General features: G+C 42.6%; 3 long non-coding RNA genes across 3 annotated transcripts in view; 1 reads left to right on the top strand and 2 right to left on the bottom strand.

The window, feature by feature from the left end:
- LOC309496765 overlaps positions 1-21,620 on the top strand; it is a 77,050-nt gene that overhangs the window by 4,963 nt on the left and 50,467 nt on the right. The gene's annotated exons all lie outside the window — the stretch shown is intronic.
- LOC309496741 overlaps positions 1-21,620 on the bottom strand; it is a 67,421-nt gene that overhangs the window by 18,657 nt on the left and 27,144 nt on the right. The gene's annotated exons all lie outside the window — the stretch shown is intronic.
- Positions 15,512-16,782, bottom strand: LOC309496750. Its single transcript, XR_014205216.1, has 2 exons — positions 16,736-16,782; positions 15,512-15,907 (listed from the first exon to the last, which is right to left on the bottom strand). It is a non-coding gene; the product is annotated as an uncharacterized lncRNA (long non-coding RNA).

The raw sequence follows: 21,620 nt of genomic DNA, 5'->3' as shown, positions 1-21,620 counted from the left end.
GGAATCTATGTGGTCAGGCCGTCCTGGTGGCATTTCGGGGTGAGTACGTTCCCCTGAATAGTGATTGGCTGGGGTTCCTTCGGGTTCCCTAGCCGCATTCCATAGAAGGGACCCCTTCTGATTGGAAGCTGTGGTTCCAGGCCCTGAGCAGGCCCAGGTAGACATTTCATTTAACCATGTTTATGAAGGTTTTCCTGCGAGGCTTATAGCTTGGGCTATGACCGTAGGGAATGCTGTCACTGACAGCCCAGTGTGACCTGAGGGTGAGTGGTTCTAGCGTTTCATTTGAATATGCTGGTTCTGACAGTTGTCACTGTCACCTGGCATGCACTCCCCTTAGCATGGCGGCGTGGGTATATCGTTCCCCTAGCGTCATTCGACGCAGTGCGAGTTCCCTTTCGAAAGGGAACGTCTCAGGTTACGACTGTAACCTATGTTCCCTGAGAAACAGGGAACGAGACACTGCGTCTCCTTGCCATGCCTCGGGACCTGCCTACCAAACAGTCCCTTCAGACGATAAGGTGATTTTCATGTTTGCAAGGTGCCCTTTTATACTTGCAGGTCGCACGTTAATGATTTACGGTCTGTCGCCGGTCAAGATGATTGCCGTGATTTGATAGTGATTTCAGACACCTGTCACGCCTGAGGTGTTCCCCTAGCGTCATTCGACGCAGTGTCTCATTCCCTGTTTCTCAGGGTACATAGGTTACTGTCGTAACCTGAGATGTTTCCTGTAGTTCTTGACCAGGTTTGCACACAGCAGGGATTTTGGCCCACTCCTCCATACAGACCTTCTCCAGATCCTTCAGGTTTTGGGGCTGTCGCTGGGCAATACGGACTTTCAGCTCCCTCCAAAGATTTTCTATTGGGTTCAGGTCTGGAGACTGGCTAGGCCACTCCAGGACCTTGAGATGCTTCTTACGGAGCCACTTCTTAGTTGCCCTGGCTGTGTGTTTCGGGTCGTTGTCATGCTGGAAGACCCAGCCAGGACCCATCTTCAATGCTCTTACTGAGGGAAGGAGGATGTTGGCCAAGATCTCGCGATACATGGCCCCATCCATCCTCCCCTCAATACGGTGGAGTCGTCCTGTCCCCTTTGCAGAAAAGCATCCCCAAAGAATGATGTTTCCACCTCCATGCTTCACGGTTGTGTTCTTGGGGTTGGTGTTCTTGGGGTGTTCTTGGGGTTGTACTCATCCTTCTCTTTCTTTCAAACATGGCGAGTGGAGTTCGACCTTCTCCCATTCCTCCTCTGGATCATCCAGATGGTCATTGGCAAACTTCCTCATGATCATTGATGCCCCACGAGGTGAGATCTTGCATGGTGTTCCAGACCAAGGGAGATTGACCGTCATCTTGAACTTCTTCCATTTTCTAATAATTGCGCCAACAGTTGTTGCCTTCTCACCAAGCTGCTTGCCTATTGTCCTGTAGCCCATCCCAGCATTGTACAGGTCTACAATTTTATCCCTGATGTCCTTACACAGCTCTCTGGTCTTGGCCATTGTGGAGAGGTTGGAGTCTGTTTGATTGAGTGTGTGGACAGGTGTCTTTTATACAGGTAACAAGTTCAAACAGGTGCAGTTACAGTTTTTTACGATTGCTATGACAGATTTTTCAATACATTTAACAATTTTCCAAAACTCTTAACACAGTTAGCACTACATCTGTCTGTGTAAGCTATACTATTAACACATTTCTTGTTGCTTTAACACAAAATGCATACAATTAACACAAATTTAAAATGCTTGAACTTCTTTTACACACAAGCTCAAACAAGACCAAAACAATGGATTTTTACTGCCAAATTTACCAATGCTTTAACACTGTATGTCAGAACAGATAACACCATGTTCTAAACCTAACCTTACAGGCTAAAGTCAAGGTAAACAGCTGTTTATATTGTGAATTGAAACACAAATATATCCCCTGTATTTTATTCTATTCTTACTGAGAAACAGCTGATTGAATTATGGAAATAGAAGATGACTCTTTTTAAAAAAAAAAATATTTTTTAATTCTTCTGGTGCTTTTTCTGTTCGTATATTTTGTATTTTCACATTATTCCATTGCTAGTGAGAAACAGCTGATTGAAGTTATGCAAATATGGGACAATGTGGCATTCCACCATTCCCGTCACAGCCAGGTTTGACGCCCATCAGAGGATGATGTCCATTTTCCTTGCCCCTTACTTCCCTTTCCTCAACCCCATTGAGGAGTTTTCTCAGCCTGGAGATGAAAGGTTTTTGACCATAGTCCACAGGACCAAATGTCCCTCCTGTATGCAAAAGATGCTGTATACCAAGACATCACAGCTGAACACTGCCAGGATAAGGCATGCCAAAAGATTCTTCCCAAGATGCCTTGCCAGGGAAGATATCAGGTGTGATGTGGATGAGAACGTGGACAAATGCAGAAGACCGGGCAGATTAGAAGATGGCTTTTTCTGTTTGTATATTTTGTATTTTCACATACAGTAATACTGTAAATGGCAGCTATATGCATATTTTTGTTATCTTGCAGAAATGTCCTGTTGCAAATAAAGCTGTTACTGCAGCAATTCTGTCTCTGTCTTCTTTTTTTCATAAACCATACATTCTATAAAGCTACTCTAAGAAGGGTCATTTATTTTGTTGTATTGAATTTCTGCTGCTGCTGCAAAAAAAACAACAACAACAAAATGCATGCATTTACATTACAAACAAAACAAAAATGTAGAGAGACTTAAAAAAAAAAAAAAAAAAACTGCAGTGCAAAACACAATCTATGATCGGTACAATACAGTATACTGTCTGTTGTATAAGGGCAGAACTGACACATATAAAATAATGCAGTTTCTGTAATTTCAGCTGATGATAGTGTTTTTTTTGTCATTGTGTTATGATTGACTAAATGTTCCTGTTGGAAGAGAACATGTGTTAGTGCTTTGAATAATTATTTGATTTTGAAACATGTTTGCAGTGTTTTGTTAGACATAGTGTATTGTGTTAGTGTATTATTGTATTTTGAAAATTAGTTTTGGAGTTTAGTTTACAATGTGTGATTTTGAGCATGAAATTAACCGTTTTGCCAATTGTGTGTTTTAGGTGTGTTGGTGCGTTAAGAGTTTAGGAAACTTGTTAAATGTATTGAAAAAACTGTCATAGCAATTGTAAAAAACTGTAATACAGGTAATGAGTGGAGAACAGGAGGGCTTCTTAAAGAAAAACTAACAGGTCTGTGAGAGCCGGAATTCTTACTGGTTGGTAGGTGATCAAATACTTACGTCGCGCAATAAAATGCTAATTAATTACTTAAAAATCATACAATGTGATTTTCTGGATTTTTGTTTTAGATTCCGTCACTCACAGTTGAAGAGTACCTATGATAAAAATGACAGACCTCTACATGCTTTGTAAGTGGGAAAACCTGCAAAATCGGCAGTGTATCAAATACTTGTTCTCCCCACTGTATGGTGAACATGAATACACATGACCCGGTCAAAGCTCAGCTCTGATTGGTCATGGTGTGAATCTACACACATCCTTAATGGACACAAGGAGACGAGAGGAGTGTGTGTGTGTGTGTGTGTGTGTGTGTGAGAGAGAGAGAGAGTGAGAGTGTGTGTGTGTGTGTGTGTGTGTGTGTGTGTGTGTGTGTGTGTGTGTGTGTGTGTGTGTGTGTGTGTGTGTGTGTGTGAGGAGTCAGTGTGTGTGTGTGTGTGTGTGTGTGTGTGTGTGTGTGTGTGTGTGTGTGTGTGTGTGTGTGTGTGTGTGTGTGTGTGTTGTGAGGAGTCAGTGTGGGAAAGCAGCAGTAAAACAGTGAAACGCTTCATGACACATTCAGACTTTAACACGTCCATGTAACGCCTGTGAGAGTCGCGACCCGGAGTCTCGGATCAGAGATGAAACTCCTCAAACTCTTCAGGACGTCCCGTTCGGGAAACAGATCTCAGGGAAGAGCCTTATTTCATCTCAGACGGGAACAAAAAAGAGGATGTCAAGTCAAGTCAAGTCAAGTATATTTGTATAGCGCTTTTCACAATACAGATTGTATCAAAGCAGCTTCACAGTATTAAATTAAAATAATACAACAAAGTTTGTTTCAAGAGGAATTTATTGATTGATAAAATTAAATTAAATATCCCCAAAATATCCCAAAAATGTGATTCTATTGTCCGTCAAAAACACACCAAATCTGTTCAACTGATGAAAAAACTCTCAGTAAAGGAAAAACTCATGAAAGTTGTGATCAAACGTTCTTCCAGTCATTAATATAACGTTCAGTCAAAGTGATCTGGTCCAGAAACATCATTCAGGGAATGTTTCTTCTGGAATGGTTCAGTTCAAATGTTTCAGTTGGAATGTTTCAGTTGGATGTTTGTTTTTAAATGTAACGTTTTTAAATGTTACTTGTTTCATAACGTTCAGATTCAAAAGTAACGTTCCATAATGTTTGAAGAATGATACAATGTTACTGTTCACATCTATTGGGCATTTAGATGAAGCTGTGTAAGTGTGTGTTATACCAGTAGAGGGAGCCAGAGCATGTGTTCTCTGCTCAGCACCTCTGAGATCATGTTCCCAGTAACCAAACACTTCACACACACTACCATAGTACTGGGAGTCACTGGGTCCATCAACGGTTTGGTTACTCTTGTTCTCTAATGGCTCGTTTCCACTGAGCAGTACGGTACGGTACGGTACAGTACGGTACAGTTCCGGTCTTTTAACCATGATCTGGCTAGCGTTTCCACTGCCAACAGTACTTGATAGGCGTGGTGTTTCGATCGACGTCATTTTCGCGCGAAGAAGAACATAGTAAACTACAATGGATGACATACAACAGATCTTGTTCTTGCTCCTCGACATGTTTGTCACAAGAAGAAAAGCGCCGACATTAGGCTTTCTCAATATCAAGTACGCAAAGTTTGTACTTGCCATGTGCGACTCCTACATGCAAATGGTACAGCGCGTTCTTAGCTCGCTCTGCTACTCCGGTTATCTCTGTTACTCTGTATGCACGTTTTAAGCAACAATAAAACGAAATATGTTATAAAACACCACTCTGCCTCTTTTCGTTTTCATTTAAATAAATTAAACATTATAGGGACACAAATGTGGTTCATGCGCAACGCATATTGATTATTCACTGCACGTTATACATTATTCTATTTATAACAAAACGAAATTTAAAACACAACCCTAACGTTACCTCTTTTCGTTTAAATAATAAAAAAAATTACACATATTACAGGCAATATATGCATTTGTACAAATGTTGCAATAAACATCAGTGATAATCTTGTAATAAAAAAAATGACAAGAAACCATTACTTTTTGTAAAATTTCAGTTTTATCAATAATAGCCAATATAAAAGTTTAAGTAAAAGGTACAAGAAGCTATACAATAAGAAATATAGCAAACAATTAAGTCAAATATCGAAATGCAGCGCTAGTCTAACATTACAACAGTAACTAAAGTTAAATACAAATAGCCTATAATATGAAACTAAACTTAGCCCTCAGCCAAAACGATTGACAGGGAACGAATTATATATTCACGAGACCAAAGATTGCCCGTTAGGTCTACACTAGACGAATTATATATCTTGTTTAACCACTAGCGTCGGAGTCAGCGGCAAACGTCAGAAGAACTAGCCGAGGAAAGGCTCATCCAGCCGGGAAACATGAGCGCCGAGCGCCCGTTGATCGCATGGATCTCACAACCGGGGGAAATAATCATCTTTATAAATAAACCACAGATTTGAGCTTTAAACAACTACATTCTCGCCTGAAAAACTCTTAAAATTACATTTCGTGACACAGTAACAGTAGTATTATATTAAACTGTATATAAAAAAATGGCGCTTCTTATGTTGTCATTCCCCTTGTAGCACGCGCAAGTGACGATTCTCTGTCAACCAATCAACGTCTTGCAGTGAGTCTAGCTCCACCTTTTAGTACCGTACCACTGTGCTAGGTACCACAATGGAAGGGTACCTAAAAAGTGGTACGGTACGCTTCGGCATTTTGGTACCATTCACAACTTTTGATAGTGGAAACGCAAATAAATGCGTACCGTTCCGTACCGTACCGTACCGCTCAGTGGAAACGAGCCATAAAATATCTTGTTCTGTGTTCAGCAGAAGAAAGAAACTCATACAGGTTTGGAACAACATGAGGATGAGTAAATGATGACAGAACTTTCATTTCTGGCCGAACTGTCCCTTTAAAGAGTGAAGTTTTGTGTGGATGAGCTGTAAGTGTGTGTGTGTGTGTGTGTGTGTGTGGATGAGCTGTAAGTGTGTGTGTATGAGCTGTAAGTATGAGTGTGTGTATGTGTGTGTGTGTGTGTGTGTGTGTGTGTGTGTGTGTGTGTGTGTGTGTGTGTGTGTGTGTGTGTGTGTGTGTGTGGATGAGCTGTAAGTGTGTGTGGATGAGCTGTAACAGCAGAAGGCGCAGTTTCACTGTTGTATATTTATACATATACATAATATATATATTATATTTACAGTTTTTTTCAATTGTTTAAGCACAATTTTGAAAACAGGGCCTGGTTTGTCAAACACTACACACAATTAGCACAACCCTACACCAAAGTAGCACAACACTTCAGATAATTTCAAAATGGAACACTTACGCGACTTCATAAAAACAATATTTTGTTACCATACGAAACACACACATTTCATATGACTTCAATCTTTTTGAACCAGTTACACACTGCTGTTGCTAACCTAAAACACTTTTAGCAAGTCTAATTCTTAGTGATTAGAGTACTGTAAATGAAGTACACAGAGAAAGTGCAACTATACAATAGTTCACCAACACTACACAAGACCAATGCTGCAGACTGAGGAAAATATCATTTATTTCTCTCCATATACCCAAATCAGTCAACATGGAGAATCACAACAAAACATGTCCCAGTTTTCATGCTACTACAGTAGTGTGCATAACACTGTTAGCTCAGCAAACAACAGACAAACATACAATACTGTATCCAGTACAGGTTACAATTACAGTAAAGAACAACAACAACAACAACAAACATAAAAAATAATCTGAAAAAAATATCTCTTCGCCTAGCTGGATCTGGCCAGAGAATTTCATCAACATCACAAGCAATATCCTCATTAGCAAGACAACGCGGGAAGAACCATCTTGAATGTTGAATCCATCCTTGCACAGCTGCGGCGTCGACTGGTCACAGGCGTCCTCCATGGCCTGAATGAGGGGTACCTGAGCCTGGGGCTGGAGATCGTACACCTTCCACCGCCATGCAGAGAAAAACTCTTCCATAGGGTTTAGAAACTAAGGGCCCTATTTTAACGATCTGAAACGCAAGTATCAAGCGCGAAACGCAAGTAACTTTGTGGGCGGGTCTCGGGCGCTGTTGCTATTATACCGGCGGGATAAATGACTCTTGCGCCCGACGCAAATCTAAAATGTGTTGGTCTGAAGTCGCTTCATTACTGTGGTGTGGTTTGGGTGTAACGTGAAATAAACCAATCAGAGCGTCGTCTCACATTACCTTTAAGAGCAGGCGCGCTTGTTCCATGGCGGATTGCTATTATAACGGCGGATTTGCCAGACGCACGCCAGGAGCGGTTCACAGCCGAGGAGACCGACATTCTCGTCAGGGCCGTAAAACACAGAGAAGTGACATTGGGGATGGAGAAACCCACCCAAATTAGCTTCGGTTATACAGGCATTTAATTTGGGTAAATGTGTAAGCTAGATTTATGCCTATTTTTTCACATCTTCATGGACACCACAATGATTTCCCTCGTGTGGTAATATTTTTCCTTGCAATTATGTATGATTTGCAAAAATGAGAACTGCTGCGTCTGTGTAGATGAGAGAATCAAAGTGTGTGTGCGTTGTGCACACGCTACATTATGGCCAAGCATGTGCCCTTAAAATAGCATCTGAATAACGCGCCACTGACTTTAGACGAGGTTTCTCCTGGTCAGTGGCGGAATTGTTTTCTGAAACTGCAAAATAGCACCAGGGAACGTTTGCGCCACAACACGCCTCCCTTTTTCGCTGAACCGCCCCCGGGAGCACAAGTTCATTCCTTAGTTTACCGACGTGCGTCTGTGGCAGGGTTATTATAGTTTTGCATTTTTTATTAGTTTTCATTTTTATTTCGTTTTGACTTTTTGTTTTCAAATTCAGTTTAGTTTTAATTAGTTTTTAAAGTGGGTTTGCTAGTTTAGTTTATTTTTTATTTTTTGAAAATGCTTAGTTTTAGTTTAGTTTTTATTAGTTTTAGTGTTAGTTTTAGTCTTTTTTTGTAATTTGGGTTATTTGTCAGGGGCAAGATTCAAAAAGGTCAGAAAAAGTATTGTGTAATAATAACTCAACAAAAACATCATACAATTTTAGAAAAAAATTCACACCCCAGTGAAATTCCTTTACCTCTTACAAAATCCACACGCCATACCAAAAATCTACACATCTTCTATACAGAATTCACACCCTATACAAATACCACAGCCTGGCGCGGATTAATGCACAGGCTTACATAAGCTGCAGCCTAGGGGCCCCACGTGTTCGGTGTGAGCCGGTGGTGTCTGTTCCTGTTCCTGAGCCGGTGGTGTCTGTTCCTGTTCCTGAGCCGGTGGTGTCTGCTCCTGAGCCGGTGGTGTCTGTTCCAGCGCCTGAGCTGGTGGTGTCTGTTCCAGCGCCATGGCCGCCCGAGGGGTCGTCTCCGCCATGGCCGCCCGAGGGGTCGTCTCCGCCATGGCCGCACGAGGGGTCGTCTCCGCCATGGCCGCCCGAAGGGTCGTCTCCGCCATGGCCGCCCGAAGGGTCGTCTCCGCCGCCCTGGCCGCATGAAGGGTCGTCTGCTCCGCCCTGGTCGTCTGCTCCGCCCTGGCCGCCTGAAGGGTCGTCTGCTCCGCCCTGGCCACCTGAAGGATCGTCTGCTCCGCCCTGGTCGTCTGCTCCGCCCTGGCCGCCTGAAGGGTCGTCTGCTCCGCCCTGGCCGCCTGAAGGGTCGTCTGCTCCGCCCTGGCCACCTGAAGGGTCGTCTGCTCCGCCCTGGCCACCTGAAGGGTCACCTGCACTGCCTGCGTCGCCACAGTCTCCAGGTCCTCTTCCGCTCCACGGGCCTGGCCCTCCATCCCGCCCCCGGGTCCGCCTCCGCTCCACCACCCTCCTGGACAATTTAGGAGCGTCTGGAATCCGCTCCTTAAAGGGGGGGCTATGTAACAGTCACCAGCTGGAGTGCCCTTGAGAGCCACCAGAGGGCACTCCACATCAGACACTCACGTTCACTCTCAGACTACATTTCCCATACTCACTGCCCGGACTCATCTCTGATCACTCATCACAGTCACCTGTACCTCATTATCACTGATTGCATTCACCTGTGTCCCATCACCCTGTTAGTCGCAGTCTATTTATACCATGTTCATTCATTCACTCACCGCGAAGTCTTGTTTAAGTGTTACACTGCAATTCTGAGCGTTTTCCCTGGTTTCTAGTCTTTTGGTTTATTTGGATTTCTTGCCCTGTTCCTTGGATTACTCTTTTGCCTCTGGTCCCTGCCTGTTTTGTTTGTGTTTCTTTGTTGGTTTGTTTGGACTGCCTACCTGTGTTTTGACCTATTGCCTGTTTACTGGATACGCCTCTGGATTACCCACAATAAAGCTGCTTTTGGATCTTAACCCTCGTGTCTCAGAGCGGTAAGTAACAGTTGCTCCCTAAGTATAGAAAGAAAAAAAAATACTGCTAAATAGCTGATTAACTAACGTTAAAGGTGAACTAAGTAACTTTTTTTTACCTTAACTGAACAGCTTCGGAGTCATTGGAATGGTTATATTACTTATTTGGGGTTGAATGGTGGTCGTTTCGCACCCCCCTGGTGCCCGTGAGCTGAAAATCCGCACTTGCAACTTTGAGCCGGCGGGCCGCCGGCCGCTGCGTCAGGAAGTCTTGCGTGATATCAGGTCTCACGATGTAAACAATTGCGTTACGGCCAAAAGAAATCTGCTAAAATGCTGTCATTATTGCGCTCCCTCACGCTGTCCGAACCCGAATGAAGAAGACGTTTTAAAGAATGTCCCATCTGCTTTGATGTCGTTGATCTATAGCCTCTGGTGTCTTTTCTTTGTCTAACTGAGACCTGGCAGAATCAAATGGATTTTCTTGCACTTAACCAAGCTACCCCCCAAGGCTATAGATACATTCAAAGGCCTCGTAGTTCTGGACGTGGTGGGGGACTGGCTGTCATACATCATGCTGATTTCAAGATACAAGAAATTCCAGAACATGCCAATTCATTTGAGTGCATTCATTTTGCTCTATCTGGGTCTCTGCAGCTACAAGTGGTTCTTATCTATCGCCCGCCTAAAGCATCCACTAGCTTCCTGCCTGAGCTCTCTGATCTTCTTGCTCTGATCTGCCCAACCTCTCCAGCAACCATCTTACTTGGAGACTTTAACATTCATGTTGACTCCAAAAATGCCTATGCAACAGACTTTTTGTCATTATTGGACTGCTTTAATTTTACACAAAATGTAATTGGCCCCACACATACTAAAGGTCATACACTGGACTTGGTATGTTCCTCTGGTATAACCCCAACCCATCTACAAACTATGGACCTGGCTGTTTCTGATCATTATGCAGTCATGTTCTCTGTTACTGTTCACAGCACAAACAGGAAGTGTGCGAAAAGGATCATTACATATCGAAACATCAAACAAGTATCCATTCAAAACTTATCAAACATCCTTGAAGGCCATCTGATCAGCTATCCTTCAAACTGTACAGTCGATGACTTGGTTAATGACTATAACCTGGCCTTGTTGCGTAGTCTGGATTCTGTTGCCCCTCTCATCACTCGATCTGTCTCCTTCTCCTGCCCTGCTCCCTGGTTTACTGCTGAACTCCGCCTTATGAAGGCCACAGGACGGAGGCTGGAGAGGTATCATAAAAAAACTGGCCTCACTGTCCACCGGGAAGCCTACAACGACCATGTTAAGAGCTACAAAGATGCTCTGTCCAAGGCCAAAAACGACTATTTTTCTACACTCATCGGCAACCAACAAAATCAACCTAAACAACTCTTTTCCACCATTAATCGCCTACTCTGCCCACCTGACACGCTTCTGCCATCTGACGTTCCTGGCTTATGCTCCAGATTCCAGGATTACTTCCAGGGAAAGGTAGAATCTATCCACCAGCAATTGCAGCAGTCCAGCTCTTTGCATTCAACGACACTACCGCTGCTTGACACAAACCTCACTACTGCCTTCACGCTGGAGGACTCCCTTTCATCTTTCTCCATGCTAAACACAGCTCAAGTTCTTGAGCTGGTGTCAAAGGCAAAGGCTACAACCAGCAAACAGGATCCAATGCCGACTGCACTGGTTAAGGCATGTCTTCCAACTCTGGCTCCCACCCTTGTCAACATCATCAACACCTCGTTGTTTTCCGGTGTGGTCCCCACCAGCTTTAAAATTGCTGCAGTGATCCCTACACTTAAAAAGCCTGGCCTGAACCAAGATGATCCAAGCCACTACCGCCCAATCTCTAACTTACCATTCATCAGCAAGTTATTGGAAAGGGTCGTGGCTTCCCAACTTAACGATCATATGCTACAACACAACCTCTACGAGCCATTTCAATCTGGTTTCAAAACACAGCACAGTACGGAAACTGCCTTAATTAAAATCACAAATGATCTGCTCATGGCAGCTGATTCTGGGAATGTCTGCATCTTAATACTTCTTGACCTCTCTGCTGCCTTTGATACGGTCTCCCATTCCATTCTTCTCACTCGACTTTTAAATCTCATTGGCCTCACTGGTACTGTGTATTCCTGGTTTAAATCCTATCTCACCAACAGGCAACAATACATCACCATTAAGGATATTTGTTCAGAACTGGCGCCAGTCTCACATGGCGTGCCACAAGGATCGGTGCTTGGCCCACTACTATTCAATGTCTATTTGTTACCTCTTGGGTCGATCATCCGGAAGCATGGATTACATTTCCATTGTTATGCTGATGATACCCAGCTCTACATCAGTACTAAGCCTTCCACTCCTCTTCCACCATTGACACTTATCAACTGCCTGAAGGACATAAAGCTCTGGCTGGACAGTAATTTCCTCAAACTCAACAAAGACAAAACTGAACTCATGGTGTTTGCTCCACAGTCACTTCTTAAAAAAGTTGATGACTTTATACTGGATGTGGATGGCTGTTCAATATCAGCATCTTCCCAAATACGCAACCTGGGCGTCATCATGGACTCCACTCTCTCCTACCTGCAACACATCAAAAACATAACTAAAACAGCATTTTTCCATCTCAAGAACATTTCTAGACTCCGACAATGCCTCTCCAACTCTGTAGCTGAGACCCTCATCCACTCTTTCATCACTACCAGACTCGATTACTGCAATGGTATCCTGCTTGGTCTGCCCAGCAAAGCTACTGACAGACTCCAGTACGTACAGAACTCTGCTGCTAGGATGCTTACCCACACTAAACTCGGATCTCACATCACTCCAATCTTGAAGAAGCTTCATTGGCTCCCAGTTAAATCACGGATCAAATATAAAATCCTCCTCCTGACGTACAAATCGCTCCATGGACTTGCACCCCAGTATCTCTCTGATCTACTCCACCCCTACAATCAAGCTCGGTCTCTGCGGTCCTCAGACAAGGACCTGCTCGCTGTCCCTAAATCCAGGCTACGGACGTTTGGTGATAGAGCGTTCTGTGTGGGTGCACCATCACTCTGGAACAAACTTCCTCATGCCATCCGCTCTGCACCTACCCTGGCAACTTTCAAAGAACAGCTTAAAACACACCTCTTCGCTGAGGCATATGGGCTATAGCTGCCCTGGTTTTACTCCCCTTTATTACCCCCCCCCCCCCCCCCCCCCTCTTTGCTGTTTGTTAAGCGTCCTTGGGCTTTGTGAAAGGCGCTATATAAATTAAAGTTATTATTATTATTATTATTATTATTATTAAGAATCACCAACGAGTTTTTACAACAGTGTTGTCAAATATCTGTTCCGAAGCTGTGGGGGGAGCTCTAGAGACAGACCTGCGAGCAAAAAGCGAGAATACAGCGAAGAAATCCCGAAGCTACTGAGTGCTGCTTTAACACAGATGTAAGCTCTTTGCAACTGCGAATTCGTGCTAAATAAAACCGTTTACATTTACCTCAGGATGTAAGCTAGCGTATTTTAATTAAAAAACTTAAGTTCTGATGGATAAATTTAACCTTCCACAACCCCATATATTTCCCAACTTCAAATAATATATCAAAATCAGATGTATATTTAGATTAGTGACGTTAAAAATACATAACAAGACTTACAGGTATGCGCTGCGCTTCCCTCCTCCATTGTTTTGCCGCAATGACTTCTGGGACACCAGGCGAGTACATTTACATTTACATTTATTCATTTAGCTGACGCTTTTATCCAAAGCGACTTACAATTGCTATATATGTCAGAGGTCGCACGCCTCTGGAGCAACTAGGGGTTAAGTGTCTTGCTCAGGGACACATTGGTGTCTCACAGTGGATTCGAACCCGGGTCTCTCACACCAAAGGCATGTGTCTTATCCATTGCGCCACTACCACCCCAGTACTAGCATTCGATGCATCCTCGGTATCAAGAACACATCCGGGTTCTTTCATGCGTCCTCTGTACTTGCGTTCTTGAGAATTGGGTCTGAACTTCGACAATGATGACGTAAAACGAGAACACAAGGACGCAAGATCGCTGAAGAACGCATATTGAGAAACACCTGCATGAGTGGCAGAGAGACTGAGGGAGAGCAGGGAAAGGAAATGCAGCTGAACGAATACGCTGCGTGTTTTAAATAGCGTTAAAAAATGACAAAGAACAAAAAACCTTGACAAAGACGAAAACTAAGGACATTTACTCTATAATTTTATTTTATTTTAGTTAGTTTTGCCAAACACACATTACAGTTTTAGTTAGTTATCGGGTTTTTTGTAATGCCTCGTTTTTATTTTTATTTCAGTTAACGACAATGTTTTTTCCCACCTAGTTTTCGTTTTTTCGTTCTTTTTCGTTAACGATTATAACCTTGTGGAGGGAAAAGTCCGCTGTGCGCGGGTGCAAAGTAGGAATGATACATGCGTCGTGTACAAAGTCAATTGCGCTGGGTGCAAGATAGGACCCGGAGAGTATGGTGGAAGGTATAGTACTGTCAACTGTGGATGGTGTTGAAACCAGTTCTGGACCAAAGCAGAGCGGTGGAATGACACATTGTCCCAGATGACAGTGTATTGCATCTGGTGCATTTCATTACCGGCTGTGACCATGTGGTGCAATCGGTCCAAAAACGCTAGAATATGAGGTGTGTTGTAAGGGCCCATTTTGGCATGACGGAGGAGAACCCCATGCTGTGATGTTACCCCCACGTTGCCCTGGGACACTGATTATAGCCCTGTGGCCAATGATATTTCTGCCTCTCCTTCTTGCTTTTGTGAGGTTGAACCCTGCCTCATCAATATATATGAATTCATGCAGGATTTCCTCTGCAAAACTCTCTGAAATACAGTGAAAGACAAGATTGTGTAGTTCAGGATAGGTCTAGTATACAGTCTATGTATAAAAGTCATGTGTGCAGTATATGCAACATCACAGTGCTGAAGTGAACAACACAAGCCTCCACACACGAGTGTTACTGTGACCATTAAGGATATGTGTAGATTTATGTGTAGATATGTGTAGATAGATTTACACCATGACTATATATATATATAGTATATTTTGATGCTTCAGCTTAAACGTATTGCTGTTTATTGCCAAGGCAACATAATTTTTCATCTAATATTATATCGTTTTTTAAATATCTTTAGTTAAGTCAAGTCAAGTTTATTTGTATAGCGCTTTTCACAATACAGATTGTATCAAAGCAGCTTCACAGTATTAAATTAAAATAATACAACAAAGTTTGTTTCAAGAGGAATTTATTGATTGATAAAATTAAATTAAATTAAATATCCCCAAAATATCCCCAACTGACCTAATGGAGAAAAAAACCTTGGGAGAACCCAGGCTCAGTCGGGGGCCAGTTCTCCTCTGGCATAGTTAACAATAATAACCCTGGAAGTGATATAATTCACTTCTTAATAAATATTGTTATTATTTAAAATGTAGTTATCCAGTGTCATGCAAGAACAAACTGTGTGTGTGTGTGTGTGTGTGTGTGTGTGTGTTCATGAAAAAATACAGAATTTTTTTTATGCTCTTTATTTAATGATAATTAAGCTGTGTGTGTGTGTAATGTGCAGACATCCACACATTAATTCACTTTTCAACATTGATTAGATAAAAATGAAAGAAGCAAAGCTTAAGAGTAACATCATCCAGAACCTCATTTCTGTCGGTCAGAAGACTTTCAACATCAGGAATAAAGCTTGTGTGTTCCAGAGCTTAACCACTGCAGTCTGGCTGATTATCATCTGGTTCAACGTAATTTGTATTTGCCTCAAAATGAATAGGTCTACATATGTTCTCGATTTTTTCACAGCCAAGAATAACATGTTGATTCATTGGTTTGACATCCGTGACCTTCTTGTTCTGATTGATGTAAACATTGAAGAAGCTGAGAGGCTTCTTGCTGATGCAGAGGTTTCTGCTTGGATATATCTTTCCCCCTGTTGAACACAGACCTAACACATTCCTTTGTTCTGCTTCGGGAAAGAAGGACTGAATCGGCCTGAGCCAGGTGTCAATGCGGTCAATGAACTTCTGCCATCGACTTTTGTCCAGAGTGTTTGGGACGTTGTTGTGTATGTGCTGTTTAATGAAGGTGTCATACTGAGCTGGATCCCCATCTTTAACACAGCGCTGACTCAGAGCCGGCTGGAGAGTGAGAGTCAGGAGGATCACGAATAACAGCATTTTTAGGATCTGGAGATATTTGTGTAAGATAGAAATGTCAGATTGCAGATTCACTGTTGTCACGAACCATAAAATCCTAGAAAAGTACATTTTTACTTGTTTAATTGCAATAAAAAGAAAATTGTAACACTTTATAAGGTTTCACTAGTTCACATTAATGTATTAACTAACATGAGCATTTGTTACTGTATTTGTTCATCTTTGTTAACGCTAGTTAAAAATACATCCGTTCGTGTTAGTTCACACTGCAATAAAAGTAAAAAATAAAAGTTCTGTCATTAATGACTCGCCCTCGTGTCGTACCAAACCTGTGAGACATTCGTTCATCTTCAAAACACAAATCAAGATCTTTTTAATGAAACCGAGAGCTTTCTGTAAATTATGTTTTTCTCACACAAACACTCGCGTCGCTTCATAAGATTAAAGTTAAATCACTGGAGTCACATTGAGAACTTTAATGATGTCTTTCTTATCGTTCTGGACCTTGAATGTGTGAATTGCTTCTGATGGAGGGACAGAAAGCTCTCGCATTTCATTAAAAAATATTAATTTGTGTTCTGAAGATGAACGAAGGTCTGATATTAATGTGGAATGACAGTAATAATGACAGAATTTTCATTTTTGGGTGAACTAACCCTTTAACATTAAGAGTAATAAATGCTGGAGAAGTATTGTTCATTCTCAGTTCATGTTCACTAATGAAACCTTATTGTAAAGTGTTACCAAGAAAATCTCTATTATTGATTCTTTTCTGCAATAAGAGAGAACTGGTAAATTCAAACATTATCTTGTTCAAAAGTTTTATATATCAGATTCAGGACTAGATTTATAGCTTACACACACGAGGACTTGGTCTTTGTGACAGAAGATTCCAGAGTAAAACTATTACAGTAAGACACATGTAATAAGAAAATTAAAAAGAAAAAGAAATGTATATAAAAATACACAATAGACAAAAAAGACAACAGACAATACAAGTACAGATATATAATTATACGAGGGAATATGAATAAAAGGTATGATATTCTAAATACATAAAGAAATAAAGACCGTTAGGAAGAATACATTACCTTGGAGAAGAGTGTGTACAGTAGTCAGTGATGTCACGTGATAAGAGGAAAAGTAAGTAATATAACAACAAACTGCCAAAACAACAGAGAAACGCAGAAGTTTAAAAGGTCTAATAACATTTTCAGTGCATTTAAGAGCACTACAGTCTTTGAACAAACGACACAGTGTGTGTAACAGGAGGAAGAGTGTGTGTAAGAGGAGGAAGAGTGTGTGTAACAGGAGGAAGAGTGTGTGTAAGAGGAGGAAGAGTGTGTGTAAGAGGAGGAAGAGTGTGTGTGTAAGAGAAGGAAGAGTGTGTGTTAGAGGAGGAAGAGTGTGTGTAAGAGGAGGAAGAGTGTGTGTAACAGGAGGAAGAGTGTGTGTAAGAGGAGGAAGAGTGTGTGTAACAGGAGGAAGAGTGTGTGTAAGAGGAGGAAGAGTGTGTGTAAGAGAAGGAAGAGTGTGTGTTAGAGGAGGAAGAGTGTGTGTAAGAGGAGGAAGAGTGTGTGTTACAGGAGGAAGAGTGTGTGTAAGAGGAGGAAGAGTGTGTGTTACAGGAGGAAGAGTGTGTAAGAGGAGGAAGAGTGTGTGTGTAAGAGGAGGAAGAGTGTGTGTGTAAGAGGAGGAAGAGTGTGTAAGAGGAGGAAGAGTGTGTGTTAGAGGAGGAAGAGTGTGTGTAAGAGGAGGAAGAGTGTGTAAGAGGAGGAAGAGTGTGTAAGAGGAGGAAGAGTGTGTGTAAGAGGAGGAAGATTGTGTGTTAGAGGAGGAAGATTGTGTGTTAGAGGAGGAAGAGTGTGTGTAAGAGGAGGAAGAGTGAGTGTTAGAGGAGGAAGAGTGTGTAAGAGGAGGAAGAGTGTGTGTAAGAGGAGGAAGAGTGTGTGTAACAGGAGGAAGAGTGTGTAAGAGGAGGAAGAGTGTGTGTTAGAGGAGGAAGAGTGTGTGTAATAGGAGGAAGAGTGTGTGTAAGAGGAGGAAGAGTGTGTGTAAGAGGAGGAAGAGTGTGTGTAACAGGAGGAAGAGTGTGTGTAACAGGAGGAAGAGTGTGTGTTAGAGGAGGAAGAGTGTGTGTAACAGGAGGAAGAGTGTGTGTAAGAGGAGGAAGAGTGTGTGTAACAGGAGGAAGAGTGTGTGTTAGAGGAGGAAGAGTGTGTGTAACAGGAGGAAGAGTGTGTGTAAGAGGAGGAAGAGTGTGTGTAACAGGAGGAAGAGTGTGTGTAAGAGGAGGAAGAGTGTGTAAGAGGAGGAAGAGTGTGTGTAAGAGGAGGAAGAGTGTGTGTAAGAGGAGGAAGAGTGTGTGTTAGAGGAGGAAGAGTGTGTGTAACAGGAGGAAGAGTGTGTGTAAGAGGAGGAAGAGTGTGTGTAAGAGGAGGAAGAGTGTAAGAGGAGGAAGAGTGTGTAAGAGGAGGAAGAGTGTGTGTAAGAGGAGGAAGAGTGTGTGTAAGAGGAGGAAGAGTGTGTGTTAGAGGAGGAAGAGTGTGTGTAAGGGGAGGAAGAGTGTGTAAGAGGAGGAAGATTGTGTGTGTGTAAGAGGAGGAAGATTGTGTGTTAGAGGAGGAAGAGTGTGTGTGTGTAAGAGGAGGAAGAGTGTGTGTAACAGGAGGAAGAGTGTGTGTTAGAGGAGGAAGAGTGTGTGTAAGAGGAGGAAGAGTGTGTGTAACAGGAGGAAGAGTGTGTGTAACAGGAGGAAGAGTGTGTAAGAGGAGGAAGAGTGTGTGTTAGAGGAGGAAGAGTGTGTAAGAGGAGGAAGAGTGTGTGTGTGTGTAAGAGGAGGAAGAGTGTGTGTAACAGGAGGAAGAGTGTGTGTTAGAGGAGGAAGAGTGTGTGTAACAGGAGGAAGAGTGTGTGTAAGAGGAGGAAGAGTGTGTGTAACAGGAGGAAGAGTGTGTGTTAGAGGAGGAAGAGTGTGTGTAACAGGAGGAAGAGTGTGTGTTAGAGGGTGTAACAGGAGGAAGAGTGTGTGTAAGAGGAGGAAGAGTGTGTAACAGGAGGAAGAGTGTGTGTAAGAGGAGGAAGAGTGTGTAAGAGGAGGAAGAGTGTGTAAGAGGAGGAAGAGTGTGTGTAAGAGGAGGAAGAGTGTGTGTTAGAGGAGGAAGAGTGTGTGTAACAGGAGGAAGAGTGTGTGTAAGAGGAGGAAGAGTGTGTGTAACAGGAGGAAGAGTGTGTGTAAGAGGAGGAAGAGTGTGTGTGTGTGTGTGTGTGTGTGTGTGTAAGAGGAGGAAGATTGTGTGTTAGAGGAGGAAGAGTGTGTGTTAGAGGAGGAAGAGTGTGTGTAACAGGAGGAAGAGTGTGTGTTAGAGGAGGAAGAGTGTGTGTAACAGGAGGAAGAGTGTGTGTAAGAGGAGGAAGAGTGTGTGTAACAGGAGGAAGAGTGTGTGTAAGAGGAGGAAGAGTGTGTAAGAGGAGGAAGAGTGTGTAAGAGGAGGAAGAGTGTGTGTAAGAGGAGGAAGAGTGTGTGTAAGAGGAGGAAGAGTGTGTAAGAGGAGGAAGAGTGTGTGTTAGAGGAGGAAGAGTGTGTGTTAGAGGAGGAAGAGTGTGTGTAACAGGAGGAAGAGTGTGTGTTAGAGGAGGAAGAGTGTGTGTAACAGGAGAAAGAGTGTGTGTAAGAGGAGGAAGAGTGTGTGTAACAGGAGGAAGAGTGTGTGTAAGAGGAGGAAGAGTGTGTGTTAGAGGAGGAAGAGTGTGTGTAAGGGGAGGAAGAGTGTGTGTAAGAGGAGGAAGATTGTGTGTGTAAGAGGAGGAAGATTGTGTGTTAGAGGAGGAAGAGTGTGTGTAAGAGGAGGAAGAGTGTGTGTAAGAGGAGGAAGAGTGTGTAAGAGGAGGAAGATTGTGTGTTAGAGGAGGAAGAGTGTGTGTTAGAGGAGGAAGAGTGTGTGTGTAAGAGGAGGAAGAGTGTGTGTAAGAGGAGGAAGAGTGTGTGTAAGAGGAGGAAGAGTGTGTGTTAGAGGAGGAAGAGTGTGTGTAAGAGGAGGAAGAGTGTAAGAGGAGGAAGAGTGTGTGTTAGAGGAGGAAGAGTGTGTGTAAGGGGAGGAAGAGTGTGTGTAAGAGGAGGAAGATTGTGTGTTAGAGGAGGAAGAGTGTGTTTAAGAGGAGGAAGAGTGTGTGTGTGTAAGAGGAGGAAGAGTGTGTGTGTGTAAGAGGAGGAAGAGTGTGTGTAAGAGGAGGAAGAGTGTGTAAGAGGAGGAAGAGTGTGTGTGTGTGTGTGTGTGTGTGTGTGTGTAAGAGGAGGAAGAGTGTGTGTAAGAGGAGGAAGAGTGTGTGTGTAAGAGGAGGAAGAGTGTGTGTAAGAGGAGGAAGAGTGTGTGTAACAGGAGGAAGAGTGTGTGTAAGAGGAGGAAGAGTGTGTAAGAGGAGGAAGAGTGTGTGTAAGAGGAGGAAGAGTGTGTGTAAGAGGAGGAAGAGTGTGTAAGAGGAGGAAGAGTGTGTGTTAGAGGAGGAAGAGTGTGTGTAAGAGGAGGAAGAGTGTGTAAGAGGAGGAAGAGTGTGTGTTAGAGGAGGAAGAGTGTGTGTAAGGGGAGGAAGAGTGTGTAAGAGGAGGAAGAGTGTGTGTGTTAGAGGAGGAAGAGTGTGTAAGAGGAGGAAGAGTGTGTGTTAGAGGAGGAAGAGTGTGTGTAAGGGGAGGAAGAGTGTGTGTAAGAGGAGGAAGATTGTGTGTTAGAGGAGGAAGAGTGTGTGTAAGAGGAGGAAGAGTGTGTAAGAGGAGGAAGAGTGTGTGTTAGAGGAGGAAGAGTGTGTAGAGTGTGTGTTAGAGGAGGAAGAGTGTGTGTAAGGGGAGGAAGAGTGTGTGTAAGAGGAGGAAGATTGTGTGTTAGAGGAGGAAGAGTGTGTGTAAGAGGAGGAAGAGTGTGTGAGAGGAGGAAAAGTGTGTGTATGAATCTCTCATTGACCTTTATTTTGCAGTTGCACAACTCTTTTGTGTAACATTCTTTACATTTAGTTATTTTTTTACAGTAACATTTATGGCTTTTACAGTTGGACTACTGTAATTTTACAGTATGCAAGTGCTGAATATACAGACAGTCAGTAGGCATACATACACAATATTCAGTACAATACTTGCAGTGAATACAGTATACAATTTATTCCTTAGTAAACAAGTTGTGATTATTAAACTTATTTACGTAATTGCTTTGGATGCTGTTCTCCATTTTTGTTGTAGTGTCTAATGAATGATCTGTAGTGTACAAAATTCCCCGCCTCAAGTTTCATTCTTCCAGTACACAGAGTTTTCCTGGCATTGTTTATTTTCTTAAGTCTTTTTCTTTGTGTGGTATTGCTGTGCATTCATAACTACGCAAGTAAAAATATCATTGTAGATGTTTTTCAGAGAGTGTCAGAGCGTGATTCAGTTTATTTTACCTCAGAAATATTATTGTGTCAACATACAATCAGCGCAATGCTCATGTATTCGACGAGTCATCCTGTTATATTTGGTCAACTATGTTTATTCATTTTGGGAAAGGGAGTTGCTTGTCATATGTTGATTAAAATATTTATCCAATGTCTTATCGCCATATTAGTAATGTTCAGTGCAAGTGCGTACACTGTAAAAATGAATACGCTATATCTACGCAATAAAATTGTGGCAACAGATTACAAGCAATATTATTCATTAAATTTAACAAATTAGAATTGAGTAATAATTAATCAAATTAATTCCTTAAAAGTTAACCAT

This window comes from Leuciscus leuciscus (genome assembly GCF_965113295.1).
Source record: "Leuciscus leuciscus genome assembly, chromosome: 4".
Taxonomy (NCBI): domain Eukaryota; kingdom Metazoa; phylum Chordata; class Actinopteri; order Cypriniformes; family Leuciscidae; genus Leuciscus; species Leuciscus leuciscus.
The sequence above is the reverse complement of the archived record's forward strand: the minus strand, read 5'-3'. Positions and strand labels throughout refer to the sequence as shown.